Source organism: Otolemur garnettii, unplaced genomic scaffold (genome assembly GCF_000181295.1).
Source record: "Otolemur garnettii isolate 467f Iridium unplaced genomic scaffold, OtoGar3 scaffold00081, whole genome shotgun sequence".
NCBI classification, from domain to species: domain Eukaryota; kingdom Metazoa; phylum Chordata; class Mammalia; order Primates; family Galagidae; genus Otolemur; species Otolemur garnettii.
Genome location: NW_003852476.1, coordinates 6478253 through 6493886, shown reverse-complemented (window position 1 = coordinate 6493886; position 15634 = coordinate 6478253).

Genomic DNA, 15634 nt, shown 5'->3' with positions numbered 1-15634 from the left:
CAAGCAGGGAACCAAAAGGGAATTACAATTTTAAAGAAACACTAGGGCCATCTGGGTGCTCGCCAGCCCCAGGCTTGTCCCGGCAGGCAGCGTAGGGCGGTAAGAATTGGGGTGAAGGAGTCAGACTGCTTGAGTTTAGATCACAGACCCACTACTGGCCTCAGGGGCTTATGCTGGTAGAGATTGGGTTGGAAGCTACTAACAACAACTAGAAATAACAGAGGCTCAGATGGGAGAGTTTGTTTTTCTTTTATTTAAACAAATGGGTCTGGAAGTGGGCAGTTAAGTCACAGTCTCCAGGGCCCCAGGCTCCCTCTGTTCTTCCCTGTTCCTCCTCTCCCTGTGGTTAACCTAGAGCTTCCTTTCTTAGGGTCACAAGTAGGTGCTGGAGTCTCAGCCATCTGTCTGCATGTCGGGGAAGACGTAGGAGGAAGAGGAAAAGAAAGAGCAAGACAAACGCCCTGTAAGCAGGAAATACCCTTTAAGAAGCTTCTCTGGCAGTGGAACCCCGTGCCCTTTGCTTCCACATCCCGGGTCATCACTGATATAGAGGGAGACTGGAAAATTCAGACTTCCAGCTGGCCACAGTGCCTCACTGAGTAAGGTCTGGGTGCTCTTCATAAGTAAGGACAAGGCTGTCCCTGCCCTGGGTTGATAATATCACCCTCCTCACCAAGTACTAAGGCTTTAAATAAAACAATACTTGCAAAGCTCTCAAACGTTGCCTCCTGAAGCCTTCCTCAGGTAAAATTTGCCATTTTTTGCTCAGGGATCTAAGAACACATTTCTCACACCAAATCCTAACAAGTGGTTGGCGTTTATCATTATTTTACTTGACTGTCACCGCCACTGGATTTTGAGGACAAGGGTGAGAACTTATTCACCTTTGTACCAGCAGCACCAGCATGCTGTGGATTCTCAATTTTTTTTTTTTTTTGAGTGAGTGAATTTCTCTCTCCTTTCTTTACTTTCTGAACCATTTTACTTCTAAATCCAAATACCCTCAGGCCTTTGAAATGTCACCTTCAGGACTGAAACAGAATGAAAAGAGCAGTGAGACAGGTCTCAAATATCTGCTTTGTCCCTTCTCTGCTGTGTGACATTTGAAAAATTGCTCAGCCTCTCTGAACTTTATTTTCTTTCTCTGAGTAGCATAGATAATAGTAGTGACCATCTGTGTGTGAGGTAAGGATTAAATAAGTGTGTTCAGCACAAACCTGGCATGGACTAGCGCTCCACAGACCCTCAATCTCATTTTAGTTAGCATCCTTAATCTCATTTTCTTGTGATAGTTCCCCTCCTACTCTAATAGCGCTCAGGCAAGTTAAAAATAGCTCATATTTTTTGAGTTTCTTACTATGTGCCAGGTCCTCTTCTTCATTTAGTCTTCCCTGTAATGCTGAGGTAGGTACTACTACAATCAGCCCATTCTACAGATGGGGATACTGAGGCTGAGGAGATCACCCTGCTGGAGGAGAGAGACCGAGCTACAGTTGTCTGGGCACAAAGCTGTGCTTCTAACTATTGCACCACACTGCTTTCCACATCGCACTTGGCAACTGTTAGCTTCAGCACATCCCCCACCATGTCCCTCACTGCCCAGTCAGTGACACTTCTTTCTCTGGGTGTCTCAGAGCACACATCACTCGAGGGACAGGCCAGGAGGATGCCAGTTCCGTGTGCCCATGGGGATGGCTTTCTGAGCCTAAAAGTCCCCACACACTGAAGCTACTCACCTCCCAGAGAACATCATGCAAATCTGAGTTTCAGTCTGAGGACAGCTGAGACCTCAGAACCAGGTGTCATTATAAGTCAGAGGCAGCCCTAACTCACGAGAAGCCAACCTCTGAAAAATGTGAACTTATATAAAAAAAAAAAACAAACAATGTGTGTGTAGGGAGGATGTTGTACATTACATAAAGATAATTCCTATCATGAGGTGGGCTGCCCCAGGCTGCCTTTATTTAGTAATCTTCCCTTGTGCACTTACACTGATTTAATTTTTAAAAATTTCACTTATATAGAAATTTTATAGGGACACATCTATGAAGCTGAGTAAGATACACCCATAACATTTCATGATCTTCACAGTGCAGGAAAATTGCTGCTAAGCCTGAGCTGACCCCAGAGCTGACCCTTCCTTTGTGTTTTTCTCTTCTGAATATTCCTCTTTTGAATCCTTTTATCGGAGGAAGATCACTGAAAAGCATTTCAATTATCAGCACAGAAAGACGTTAATTTTAGCTTGCTGGGAACTTCCCTTCCACCAACCACTATCATTCCGTTGGGTGCTGGAAAAGTACAAAGTTTCTTTTCCTAGTATTTTAAAATTTACAGAGATCTGGGAATCAGCAGTGAAGGGTCTGGCCATCAGCCAGGGGCAGAATGCTAATGACATCATGGAACTCAGAGGCCAGTGATGGAAAAGACGGTTTAAGGAGTTGGCCTCCGGGTGCGGCTGGCGGTGGCTGCCTCTGAGCCCTTGGTCCCAGTGGATTAATGAGGTGCCTTTCTGACCTGGCTGCCAGTGGTGGGGAGTAAAACCACTGGCAAGGAAAGGCAGAAGGCGAGAGGGAGGAGGAAAAGCTGGACGAGAGTCTATAAAACCTTGGAGAGAAAAGGGAAACCTATACTTTCATTACATTTTGCAGAAATTTAAAACCATCCTTAATATGAAACAGCATTGATAGGATGCCAGGGACTAGAAGCTACTCAAATACCAGTGGCCTGAACTGGAAAAGAGCGAGGAACCCAGGCAATTTTAAGTTTCCATGAGTGGCCTTCTGCTGAAGTTTACATTTTAGGAAGACCTGGCTGGTGAAGCCTGTCCTGGCTCATGCTTCTGAGCCAAGCTCTTGTTCGTTGCTGGGAAAGGTTAATGTTTCCTTCTAAAGCAATAAAATGCTGAGAAGGGATGGAGGACTGCTCAGAAATACCCTGCAAGCTCTTTTATCCAATCCTGCACCTACCTGCACCTTTAATCAGGGCCTGACTAGGAGAAGGCCAGTCAAGGGTACAGGGGGTCAGGGTGAGAAGACACTGGCTTTCAGGGTCCTGTGTGTGCAGGGCTGATGCCGGGGGAGACTGCGCACCTGCCAGCTCTCACGCCTTCCCTGCCCTGCCTTGCGACTCCCCTCTCCGTAACCCTCCAATTCTAAGTCAACTGATTGGGGATGGGGTATGGACAACTTTTAAAGCTCCTTGTATGATGGAGTGCCACTGTTTTAAATGAACAAGGGTTGGTGGTAAATTGAAAGAATCCAACTGAAAGCCAAGAATTAACCTTAACTTTATCTTTTCTAATATCTTAAGTCGGGGGTTCTTATCAAATATTTATTTTGGTTCAGTCTGTTCACTGGAAGCCACAGTCTTGTACAGGGTTGCCAGATAAAATACAGGACACCCAGTTAAAATGAATTTCAGACAAACAACTCCGAGTTTTTCAGACTTATCTGAAATTGAATTTAACCAGGCTTCCTGAATTTTTGTTTTCTAAATCTGGCCATCCCAGTCCTGTAGGACGTGTCAAAGCGTGTGGACTCGGCTGTTGAGGGCAGTTTCCCAGCTTGCATTGCGGAGCTACGGCTGCAGTATGTACCATGTACTATGTGTGTCATACTGAGAAAAAGATTTCATCACCAAAGGTCTGGCAAACACTGGGTAACGAGTTTTTTGACTGCAAAACTTGGAGTCTTTCAGGTATGAATATGCAGTGATGTCTCAAGTTGGAGACCTGTGGAGTTCGCAGACTTACATAACTGAGTGATGTCTTGTAGGACGAATGTTCCCTCAAAATTGCTGTGGAAAACACTACTGGGAAAGGAGGGTGCTACTGACAGGATTTTTTTTGAGACAGGAGCCTCAAGCTGTCCCCCTGGGTAGAGTGCCGTGGCATCTCAGCTCACAGCAACCTCCAACTCCTGGGCTCAAGCGAGTCTTCTGCCTCTGTCTCCCAAGTAGCTGGGACCACAGGCGCCCGCCACAGCGCCGGCTATTTTTTGGTTGCAGCCGTCATTGTTGTTTGGCGGGCCCGGGCTGGATTCGAACCCGCCACCTTAGGTGTACGTGGCTGGCGCCTTAGCCACTTGAGCCACAGGCGCTGAGCCTCTACTGACAGGTTTTAAACAGGCAAGGGACAAGATGAGACCAGCAATTGCAGCAGAAGGACCAATTTGAGATGGACAAGATAAGCACAGAGACCAGACAGAGGCCATGTTACTGTGAGAGGGCTGGGCAGCTTACACGACAGAATTTCGTTGTCTCACAGTTCTGGAGGGGCCAGCAGGGTTGTCTTTATTCTGAGGCCTCTTTCCTAGGTTTGCATGCGGCTGTCTCCTCTGTGTCTCTCCTCCATGGGTGTCTGTGTCCTAATCTCATCTTCTTGTGAGGATATCACTCATGCCAGATTAAAGCCCGGCTGCATGACCTGGTTTGACCTTAAGGACTCCTTAGAGGCTTTATCTCCAAATATAGTTATATTCGGAGTAGCGGAAGATTGTCAAGGGGATATTATTCAGCCCATAACTGGCTATTACAATAATCCTATTGAAAGATGATGAGGTTGTGAATTAAGGCACTGGGAACGGAGAGAAAGGATTAATTCCTAGAAATATTAAAGAGCCAGAACTGGAAGGACAGGGAATTGATTAGACACGATGAACGAGCAAAAGCAAAGCAGAGTTCCCAGCATGGAGTAGCACTCAGATTCTAATTTCCATCTCTTTACTGCGTCTAGAATAGAATCTTCTGTGTAACACAAGCTCACACTCATAATGCAGCATTGGGTTGAATTCACTGGGGGGATAGAAGCGCGGACAACACAGTTATTAAATGTTTCCTGTGTATTTCCCAATATGTCCACCAGTCTTCATATCGGGGTAACTGACTCATCACTCTACACACTGGGAAAGAGATAATGGCCATTTACAGGAATGTGTGGCTTCCCTGTGCCAGATTCATTTTGCTCCAGTTGGTGGAGATTTGGTGGTTTCCAAGGAACAAAAAGTGAGGCATCTCTGACCTGGCTCAGGAAGATCTGACTCCCTGGGGGGTGTGGGTGTGGGCCCCAGGCACTTCAGACACCTGGAGGAGCAGCCCCAGTCCCGGGCTTCACTTTAAGAATTTTTAGCCAGAGTAGTCCACAATTTTTAGAGATGGAAGTCCTCATCAAATTTTCCAAGTATTAAAAATCACTTGGTGGGTTTAGACAAATGAAAATGGCCATATGACATTGTGAGGAGTAGCCTTCAGTTCTGCAGAATCTAGAAAACAATTAACTACACCAGAAGAAACTTTTGGGGTTGCTGGAGTGGATACTAAAGATCCCCAGGTCACCCCAAGCGCCAGACTCAGGGCTCTCTGGCTTCTTTTCGCCTGGGCACTGAGGACACCCCCAGTGGGATAGCCGCAGTAGGAAGGGGGCATTTTAGGAACACCCTGAAAATCTTCCCAAACTGCCACAAGTCAGGGCCCATCTTTGCTGAAGTGGGCAGAATTCTTGTTGATACAAGTGTTCTTCCAGTTAAAAGCAATAAATTCCTTTTGGTTTAACTAAAAAACTAGTTGGGAGAACTTGGATTGGTTTTTCTTTTGTCTCCTAAGGGTTGATGCATTGCTCAGCCTTTTGGCTTCTTCAACAGTTAAATAAGGACATTGGCTACACTGCAGCCACTGCCTGTGATCTCTGTCTCTTTCCTACACTGCAGACCCTGCCTGTGATCTCTGTCTCTTTCCTACACTGCAGCCACTGCCTGTGATCTCTGTCTCTTTCCTACACTGCAGACCCTGCCTGTGATCTCTGTCTCTTTCCTAAACTGCAGCCACTGCCTGTGATCTCTGTCTCTTTGGAGTCTTCAATCTTCCATGGCTTCTCCCTTTCAGCCCACACTAGAAATCTACCTGTTTCAAAGCTTTTCCCTTGACCAGGCATCTCCTATCACTTAATATTCTGCCATGTTGTAGAGCTAGAGTCTTGCCCTGAACTTCCTATTTAAATAATCACTCCTAGAAAGGCAGGAAGGAATTCCTCTGGGATGGTCCTGTAGCACCCAGCACACACCTCCATTATGGTTCTGGTCTGACAGACAGAGCCTCTGCTCCAGTTGGACCTCGTCTTAAAAATTACCTCCTGCATATGCAATGCTCGAAAAGCTACTGATGTGCTCTAGAGTTGACATCTTTTCTCCTGGTATCTAATTTAAATTCATCCCACAACAGCTTCAGAGCATTTCATACTCCACTTACAGTACACTGTTTGCAAAAAGTATCTAAAAGCATTCCCTTCCTTGTAACCACATACCCTTGCAATGTGGCTTTCTAGCTCCTCTCATCAAAGCTATTTCTCCACCCCTGGAATGTGGGCTCACCATGAGATCTGCCTTCATCAATAAATCATAGCAGAAGTGATGCTGTGCCGGGCCCAGGCTAGGCCTTAAGGGGCTTTGTGAGTTTCTGTTCTCTACCTTAGAACTCTGCCCAGCTACCTACCATGTGAATAAGCTTAAGCCAGTCTCCGAGATGGTGAAGACCACGTGTCCAAGTCAACCAGAACCTCGGTCGCCTCAGCCAACCCCCAGTTAATCCCCAGAAGCAGGGCTCCTTAGCTGACCTGTAGCTGACCACGGATGCATGAAACCAGAAGACCATGCAGCTGATCCACTTTGAGTCGCTAACTTGCAGGATTGTGACTAAATAAATGGTCTCTTTTAATACACTAAGTCTGGGAGTGGTTTGTTCTGTAGCAATAATTAACATACCATCTAAAAATGTTCAGAAGCTTGAAGAAACATGGCTTCTCAAATTTATGCTTTGATACTACAACTAAATTTATAGTAATAAAAGATAAAAGAGAAAATAATGAGTGCACAGCCGGCTCGTGGATACGTATCTCCACAAGCCGGAAGCCTGCCGTGCTCCAGGACTGAAGGCAGAGAGGAGTCAGTGGAGGCCGAGTCTCTGAGGAAAGGAAGTCAAAGATCCCCCACTGAGGCAGCGTATGGAAGCCAACTTCCTGCTTGAAGCCAAAAGTCTGTGGGAGTGGATAACATCCCTACTTCAGTCAGCTCGTGCATGAAAGGAGACTTAAAATAATTGTCAAGTAATTATCCCTCCAACCAGGCCTTCTCCTTTACCACTCTACTGATTTTGCTAGAACCAAAGGTCAGTATTTATTCTGCATTTCACCAAGCAGAATTTATAGAGTTGATCTTTTCAGACGTCCTTCTCTTCTGTGTGAAGATGGAACCCTTTCCAGTCCCTTCTCCCTCATCACCCCGTTCTCAGTTTCCTTTCTAATGGTTCTTCCTCTCCCTCCCAAACCCTCAGTAGTGGGAAACACTTGGATGCCGTTCTTGGGCCTGTTCCCTGTCCATGTTCCCTCCATCGGTGATCTTATTACCCATGCTCATGGCTTTAAATATCGTCTACTTCCTAACTACGTCCAATTTAAACCTCCACTTCAGACTTCTCTCCAAACTCCAAGCTTCTAATTTTATAAAAAAGAGCAAGATATGAAACATATGGGTAGGAATGAAATCATATTGTATGAATATGAAAATAAATAATTTGAAATCTTTGTAATAAAATTATAGTAATTAAAAAGCTCAATAGAGAGAATAAACTCTAGGCTGAGAACCATTATACAGGGAATTCATGAATTGGAAAATAGTGCTGAGAAATTTATCCTTACACAGCCAAAGATTTATAGAGATAAAAAATATGAAAAAAGACAACATAGTTAAAATAGCTTCAGTCTCTGTGAAGATGAGAGCAAGGAGAATAATTTGAAGTAAGTAGCAGAGACTCCTATGACTGAACAAGGGGGAAAGTCCTTAGACCAAGGAGCATTCTGGGTGCTTGAGTTGAAAAGTAAAGAAAAGCCTCATGCACTAGACAAACAGAAATAGAGCCATAGGATGTCGATGCTGAACAGAATGGCTGAGCCCTCTTCAGAGAAGTATTTATTGTATTATTAACAAAGAAATCACAATTGCACTGAGAGCAGATTTCTGATCACGGAGTTGGAAACTCCACTAAAAGATACATTACAGGATGTTCTTTACTAAGAGGAAAGGTGAGCTCAAGGCATGAAATAGAAGAAATAACGATAAGCACAGAGATTGATGACATCGAGCTGTAAATTTAATTAACTATTGACCATAAGAACAGACATATTGACTACATGTTTAGTAACTTTTTTTTTGCATTTAAAAGAGAGTAAAATTAAAGGACTACACAGCAACAATAAGATAGGAAGGAAGGACTGTCCTTCTTCAACCGCCATGAGGCATATGCAATATTAAGAAAAGAGTCAAAATTCAGAATAGCTTTAGCTTTTGTTGGACAAGTTTATGACTAAGTTATATGTTAAAATTAAAGGGAACCACTCTCTCCCCCTCTCCCCGCCTCTCTCCTCTGCTCTCTCTTTCTCTCTCTCTACATCTTCTCTTGCCCACTCTCTCTCCTCTTCTTTCTTTTCTCTTCTCTCTTTCTCTCCTCTTTGGTGCTGCTCTGCAGCCTCCTCCCCCCACCAGTAAAGACCTTTTGTACAACAAAAAAAAAAAATTAAAGGGAACTGCTGAAACCAATAAATAAATTTGTATTTATTAAAATACTTTGTGTGGAAACCTTATCAATGCAGTAGATAGAAAAGAAGAAATTGACAAAGGAGAAAATTATGGTAAGAAGAAAACCTAAATTAAGGAGGCAGAATTTCACAAATATAATAAGACATACAAGAGGATTATATTTATCTATTAAAATGGTTATCAGAGTGGATTATTTTAATGAAGCTATATGCTTATTGGAGACACAATTAAAACAAAACAAAAGAGAAAGCTTGAATATAAAGGAATAAAAAGAGGTACCAAGTAAATAATAATAAAAAGGAACCTGGTACATGTACAGCGTGTTTCTATCAGACAAAATAGAATTTAAGGCAAAAGCCCTACATAATAGACAAAACAGTCCACCCAGACACAGCATTCATGCACTGGTACATACTAACAAACAGCACGACTCTGAAAAACACGGAGCTGAAGTGGAGAGAACTGTCAGAAGAAATCAACAAATCTGCAATTACAGCAGGGATTACCAAGATCGAGTAAAATGGAAGTTTAGCAAGAACAGAAAAAGTTTGAACACAGAAAATCTATTATGTATCCAGAAAATGGTCTCTATACCCAACACTATATTCAAATACACATCTACATAGTCTACCAATTAAAATCAGAAAGTCTTAATTTCACTTTCAAGAGTGAAAGGATTGTCAGTAGAGACCATTGTTCTTTGACTACAGTGCAATTAAATTTGAAATCAACTATGAAAAGAAATTAAAAGCAATAAGGATTATATGTTTGGAAACTAGTAAAACAACTTTCTAAGTAACTCATAGGTTAAAGAATTCACAATGGAAATGATAAACTATTTCAAAGTGAATGACAATGAAAGTAACTCTTATCACAATCAGTGAGAACTAGTCCAGGAAAACAAAAAGTACTGTTAAGAATATTTGGGGGATAACTGACAAAATTTGAGCAACACCTTTAGATTAGCTAGTAGTCCTATATTAAATTTGCTGATTTTGATCATTATACTGTGTAGTGAGAGAATGCCTATGTTCTCAGACAGTGTGTGCAAAAATATTTAGGGATAACGGCACAGGATGCTGGAACTTATTCTCAAATGGATCAGATGAGGAGGAGGAGGACGAAAAGGAGGAAGATGATATCCAGAGAGAAATAAAACAATGGGGCAAAACATTATCCCAGAAATGATGAATCTGGGTAAAGCACATACGGAGCTTTTTACATTATTTTTGTAATGTTTTCTAAGCTTGAACTCATTTAAAAATAAACAGTTTAGGGCAGCACCTGTGGCTCAAAGGAGTAGGGTGCCGGTCCCATATGCTGGAGGTGGTGGGTTCAAACCCAGCCCAGCCCCCCAACAAATAATAAAATAAACAGTTTTTAAAAAGCCATGAGATGCAGCTAAAGTTAAGAGACTTTATTTTAAAATCTAAATAGGCCTGTCTTTTACGAGGATAAGATTTGCCAGACTTTATTTCTCTTCAGAAGGTTCTCCGTTTTACTGATTGGATAAAAGGAAATCTGTTGTGTGAGAAAACTTCATGTTCTGCAAATTACCCACCTTGACCTTGATACCTGTTGTTTGTGAATGAGCACCTCCTGGTCGCCAGCACCGGACATTAGGAATCACCTTGTGGATAAACACAGGCCAGTGACTACACGCTGACCTCACATAATAGTTTGAAACACGTGAACCAAAAAGGCAGCTGGTGCGTCGTTCCCAGTAGGTCATAAAACCACATCCAGGAGCTTCAGGATTTCTCTAAGCCTGCTCTAGTACTTTGTTTTGACTTTTTTCTCCTTGCACCATAATTCAAAACAGAGAAATCCAATCTCCTTTGAAATGTTTCTTGAGAAATCTGCCTCTTGACTTCAGAGGAGCGCCGAAACGTCTACACAGTTCTGAGAGATTGTTTCCAGACTGGCAGCATCATGCAGCAAGGCCCGTGCTGGAGGCAGGAGCGAGAGACGATGGACACGGTGGGATGCGGAGGAGGAGGAGAGCAGCAGGGGGAGAAGCAGAGCCGTGCACCCAGGGACCCAGGATCAACACGCGGCTTTGAAAGGGTTCACAGAGAGGTTCTGAGAGATCTCCTAGCCCCTCGTGTTCAGATGGTTCTGTGGCCAGATATACCTTTTTGGTGAATAAAGAGAAAATTTTAGATTGGGGGCCTGGGGAGGTCATAGAGTGAGGAGCGATTGCTGGAGATGGAAGAGTGGAACACGGATTCTGCATGTGTGATACCTGCTTTCCCAGGAGGCTGTGGTGGGGGAATGGGTGGGGCAGGTGGACTGTTTGGAACACGGATTCTGCATGTGTGATACCTGCTTTCCCAGGAGGCCGTGGTGGGGGAGTGGGTGGGGCAGGTGGACTGTTTGGGGCTTAACCCGAGTTCAGCAGATCCACTACAGGGGCTTCCCCTGGGACCCCACCCTCCCCAGCCCAGCAGACCCCAGCCCAGCAGACCCAGGGTCACTTGTTACTTGGCAGAGACACAACAATCTTTGTGTTAATGGCACTCATAGCATATTGACAGCCAGAAGGAGACCGGCAAATTATGCCACTACTAGGAGACAGCATAGTTTAAGTTCTTAATGAATATTCCAGCTCTTCATCTTACGTCAGTCTGTTTTGACTAAAATGACTTCAGAAGGCAGAACATAGGACCGGGCCTGGTAGCACAGGCTTCATTACTGGCAGGTGGAGAGGCTCGGAGGCTACCTGTAGATTCCTACCACGTGCCCGTCCTCTCCCTGAGAAGGCTGTGCTCCAAGCCTGGCTCCTATTTCACTTTACCAAACCCCTATCATCATGTCCTCTGACAGAAAACCTTTCCAAACTTGATGGATCAAACTGAGAATCCCTCATCTCCCAGACGTCAGTGTGATTGCCTCCTTCTAACCACTGTTTCCCCACAGTTATTAGTTTTGAAGGAAAAAGAGGAAAAGTCTGGAGTGGATAAAAGAAATACCTCACAAGAGCAATCAGGGACGGCTCTGGTGAAATTCTTCGGGCATCAGAAGATTAGTGCTGGAAGATAAGCTCAAACTTTATAAAGATGTCCGAAATGCTAAATAAGTAATAATAATCACAGTGAAAATAGCAGTACCACTCGTACCTACCCAAAAGGGTTTCACTGAACGCCGTCTGAAACCCTCCAACATAGATAAATAAGGCCTAGAGAAATTTTTTTTTTTTTTTTTTTGAGACGGAGCCTCAAGCTGTCCCCCTGGGTAGAGTGCCATGGCATCACGCTCACAGCAACCTCCAACTCCTGGGCTCAAGCGAGTCTCCTGCCTCTGCCTCCCAAGTAGCTGAGACCACAGGCGCCCGCCATAGCGCCTGGCCATTTTTTGGTTGCAGCCATCATTGTTTTTTGGCAGGCCCGGGCTGGGATTCGAACCTGCCACCTTAGGTGTATGTGGCTGGTGGCTTAGCCGCTTGAGCCACAGGCGCCGAGCCAGGCCTAGAGAAATTGAGAGTCATGCCCCAGGAATACCAGCTACTTGGTGACAGTCCTGTAACCAACTCCCCCATGGAAGTATTTACTCATTGTCTGGAAGTCACTGCGTCATAAAAAAAGAATGGCAGGGTCTGGTTTCTGCCCCCAGTAATTTTCGATATAAGAAAGATACTGTCAGGCTCAGTACTCACACAAAAATGGTTTTTCAAGCCCTCTCAAGATTGGCAGGCTGTCTAAAACTCAAGGGAATGTGTGTGAATATGCAACAGACTCTGCCTCAGGAATTGGTACTGACTTCTCCAGGTCCCCAACACGGGGCACAGGCTGCAGAGACAGCACCAGAAAACCCACACAAGGTGGGGGGTGGTGGTGTTCCCAGGGGCCAGCAACGGAGCCCTCAGTAGTGCCAGCTCTCTCCACTCTGGACCAGACTTCAATTAAGCCTGCTGTCACAAGTGCTCAGTTTGGCTTAAATTTTGTTTGTTTGTCTTTTTCTGAGGAGAACAGAAAGGGTAGACAAACACCATCTCACGTAATAACACGGTTGCACTTTTATGCTGTTTTTAAACCTTGCATGGTTCACCCACATGCTGCACATTAAATGTTTCCCAATACCTCTGAGAGAGCATGAGAGCAGTGTGATTGTTTTGTTTTCTACCAACAAGGAGAGTGAGGGTAGACAGGAAAGCTAGTGCGTCAGTTGGTGACATGTGGGGTGATGAGTCATTGGCTGAGGGGGAAGCAAGCCACGTTCTCCCATCAGAATGTAGACTGGATTTAGATCGTCCTTCGACCCACACAGAGGGGCAGTTCCAATTTGGAGGAACAGAACAGAGAAGACATTGCCCTGGTACATGGAGGAGAAAGAAAACTGCCAAGCAAGGTCACTGCAGTCCATGGTAATGTAGATTTCAAAGTGACTAAAAGAATGGACTTAAAATGTTTACACTACAAAGAACTAAGTGAAGTGATCGATGCTAATGTGCCTGATACTATCATTCCACAATGTACACGTGTATCGATACAGAGTATGTACTCCACAAATATATACAATTCTTTGTCAATGAAAAATAACATGAGCTATTACAGACTACGGAAAGATGATGATGGACGTCATGGAATTGCCTCCAAATGGTATTTTATACACAAATATAGATTCACATTTGGTGGATAAGTTCTGCCATCCAGGTTTACATTTGGAACCTCTTTGCTGGTTGGAACTATCCTTTCCTGAGAATTTTCAGGCCATTTATGCCACCCCTGAAGTAAGGCTTAACAAGGCTTCCAATGAAGAGCAGACGTTGAAAGGAAAGATTCCTGGGAGAACCAAAGTGAGCCCCGGGAATGAGGGACTAACTTGGCAGCTGTCAGGACAGATCAGCTCACAGAGTGAGAAACAGGTCGGGGAGGGAGCCCAGTCTGCAAGGACAACGCTGGGCATGTCGGTCCCATTGTTCCAGCTGCTCCTCTTCCAGGGGCCACCCATAAAACCACGCAGGCCTTGCCACCTCAGCTGGTGGAAGTGGAGTGCCACCTTTGGCACAAAAGTCACTTCGAACTTCCATTACATTGCAGGGCCTGCCACACGCAGGCTCAGAAACTCTTCAGTGACATGCTCTGTTCAGCAGCTTCTCTGAGCTCTCTGGCAATTCCTTTAGAAAGCAGAAGGATGAGTAACCCTGGCTCTCATTTCTGTACGGAGGGCTGGGGAAAGGCCCAGGCACAATCTGCCCAATTTGTGCAAAATTTATAATGCAAACCAAAGGAGCAAGTCATTGTCTTTTCAGATCTAAACCTGTTGAGGATTAAGGGACCTTGTTCCTTGGCCTATTTCAATAACACCAAGTACCTTCAGGAAATGGCAAGGTGGGGCAGCCCAGGAGAAAGCCAGGAACATCCTCAAAGTCTGCTCAAAGCTAAAGAATAACCAAACTTGGCTAAAAATATTTTTCAAATAAAGAATCGTTTCTAGGCTGGGCGTGGTGGCTCGAATTTGTAATCCTAGCACTCTGGGAGGCCAAGATGGGTTGGAATGCTTGAGCTCACAACTTTGAGACCAGCCTAAGCAAGAGTGAGACACTCATCTCTAAAAAAAAAAAGAAAGAAAAGAAAAAAAAATTGCCGGGCACTGTGGCAGGCACTCGTAGTCCTAGCTACTTAGAGGCTGAGGCAAGAGGATCACTTGAGCCCAGGAGTTTGAGGTTGCTGTGAGCTATGACAACACAGCACTCTACTAGAAACAAGACAGTGAGACTGTCTCAAAAAAAAAAAGAGAGAGAGAATAATTTTCCACTCAAAGAGAGTTTCTGCCACCCCAGAAGGGTGATCCTGGGAACCTCTGGGTCATAGAATAACTGTGAATATCAACTCAGTGTTTTGGGAACACAGAACACTTTTTTCTAAGTGACTCCGACAACGTTCCTGGGAAGTGCATCTGCCTATGTTCAGGGAATTGGAAAGTTGTCCTCACATGGCAGCTAACAGCCCCTCAACTTTGGGCTGATCACTTAATTTGGGATTGGCAATTCATAGTCAAAACCATGATTACTGTGATCCACCAGAAACAAGCCTGCCTGGGCATGGGGGCTCAAGGGTTATAATTTTAAGGATTTATACCTTGGGAGTGGAGGCAGGGTGCTGACGGAATTGAAGCAACTCAGATTCAACTGCTCAAGCAGGACCCTCCATGCCTTTCACCAAGCCCTGTGGAATTTTTGGTGGTTTGGGGGAGGAATAATCTACTTTGGCCCAAAGGAATGAAGCGGGACGCGGCTGTTCAGTGTGAGAATTGACCAAGATGTTTCTGCTCACCACTGTCTCCCCAGAGCACTCTTACAGACATACAAACTTAGTGCTCTCATCGTCTGCATAAAATGGATTTGCACTGCCCCAAAGTGAGAGCCCAGGTCCTTCACACTTTATACACCTGCATGGAATCCAGCCCCGCCGGCCTCTGCACGTCCTTGCTTTCCTCATTCCTTTGAACCTAGCCACAAGGACTGGATTCCAGTTCCTCCAATGAACTAGCTCGTTGTATATCAACCACCCCCTTACCAAACTTTATGTTTTCATTTCTGATCTTTCAATGCTCAGTCAAACACCCCTTCCTCTGAGTAGCCCTTCCTGGCTCTCCCTCCCCACTCCACTGAGTCAGGTAAAGCTCTTATAATATGTCCTTGCAGAATATCCTTTGCCTTCAGGGCCTTTATCACACTTGATAATTATATATTTACTGGATTAATTCCAGTCTCTCCCACTAGAATGATGCAGTGTCTGTTTCACTGTGTCTCTAATGCCTGGCACACAGCACACTCGAGTTCCTGGTGAATTAATGAATGGCCTCAGTGATCCTGCGGGATGACGGGGTGTTAAGTGTACATGGCAACTTTCTCTCCAAATCCAGAACACTGTTCTGACTCACACCTACCTGCCTTATGGGTCAGTGGTCACTGACGTTCCAGCTGACCAAACAAGTGCTTTTGGAGAGGCCTTAATACCTGTGGATAGAACAAATGCATTCTTTTCATATGTTTTGGTTCAGAAAATTGGGGGAATTTGAAAAGAGGTGAGCCTCCAGCCTGTCCT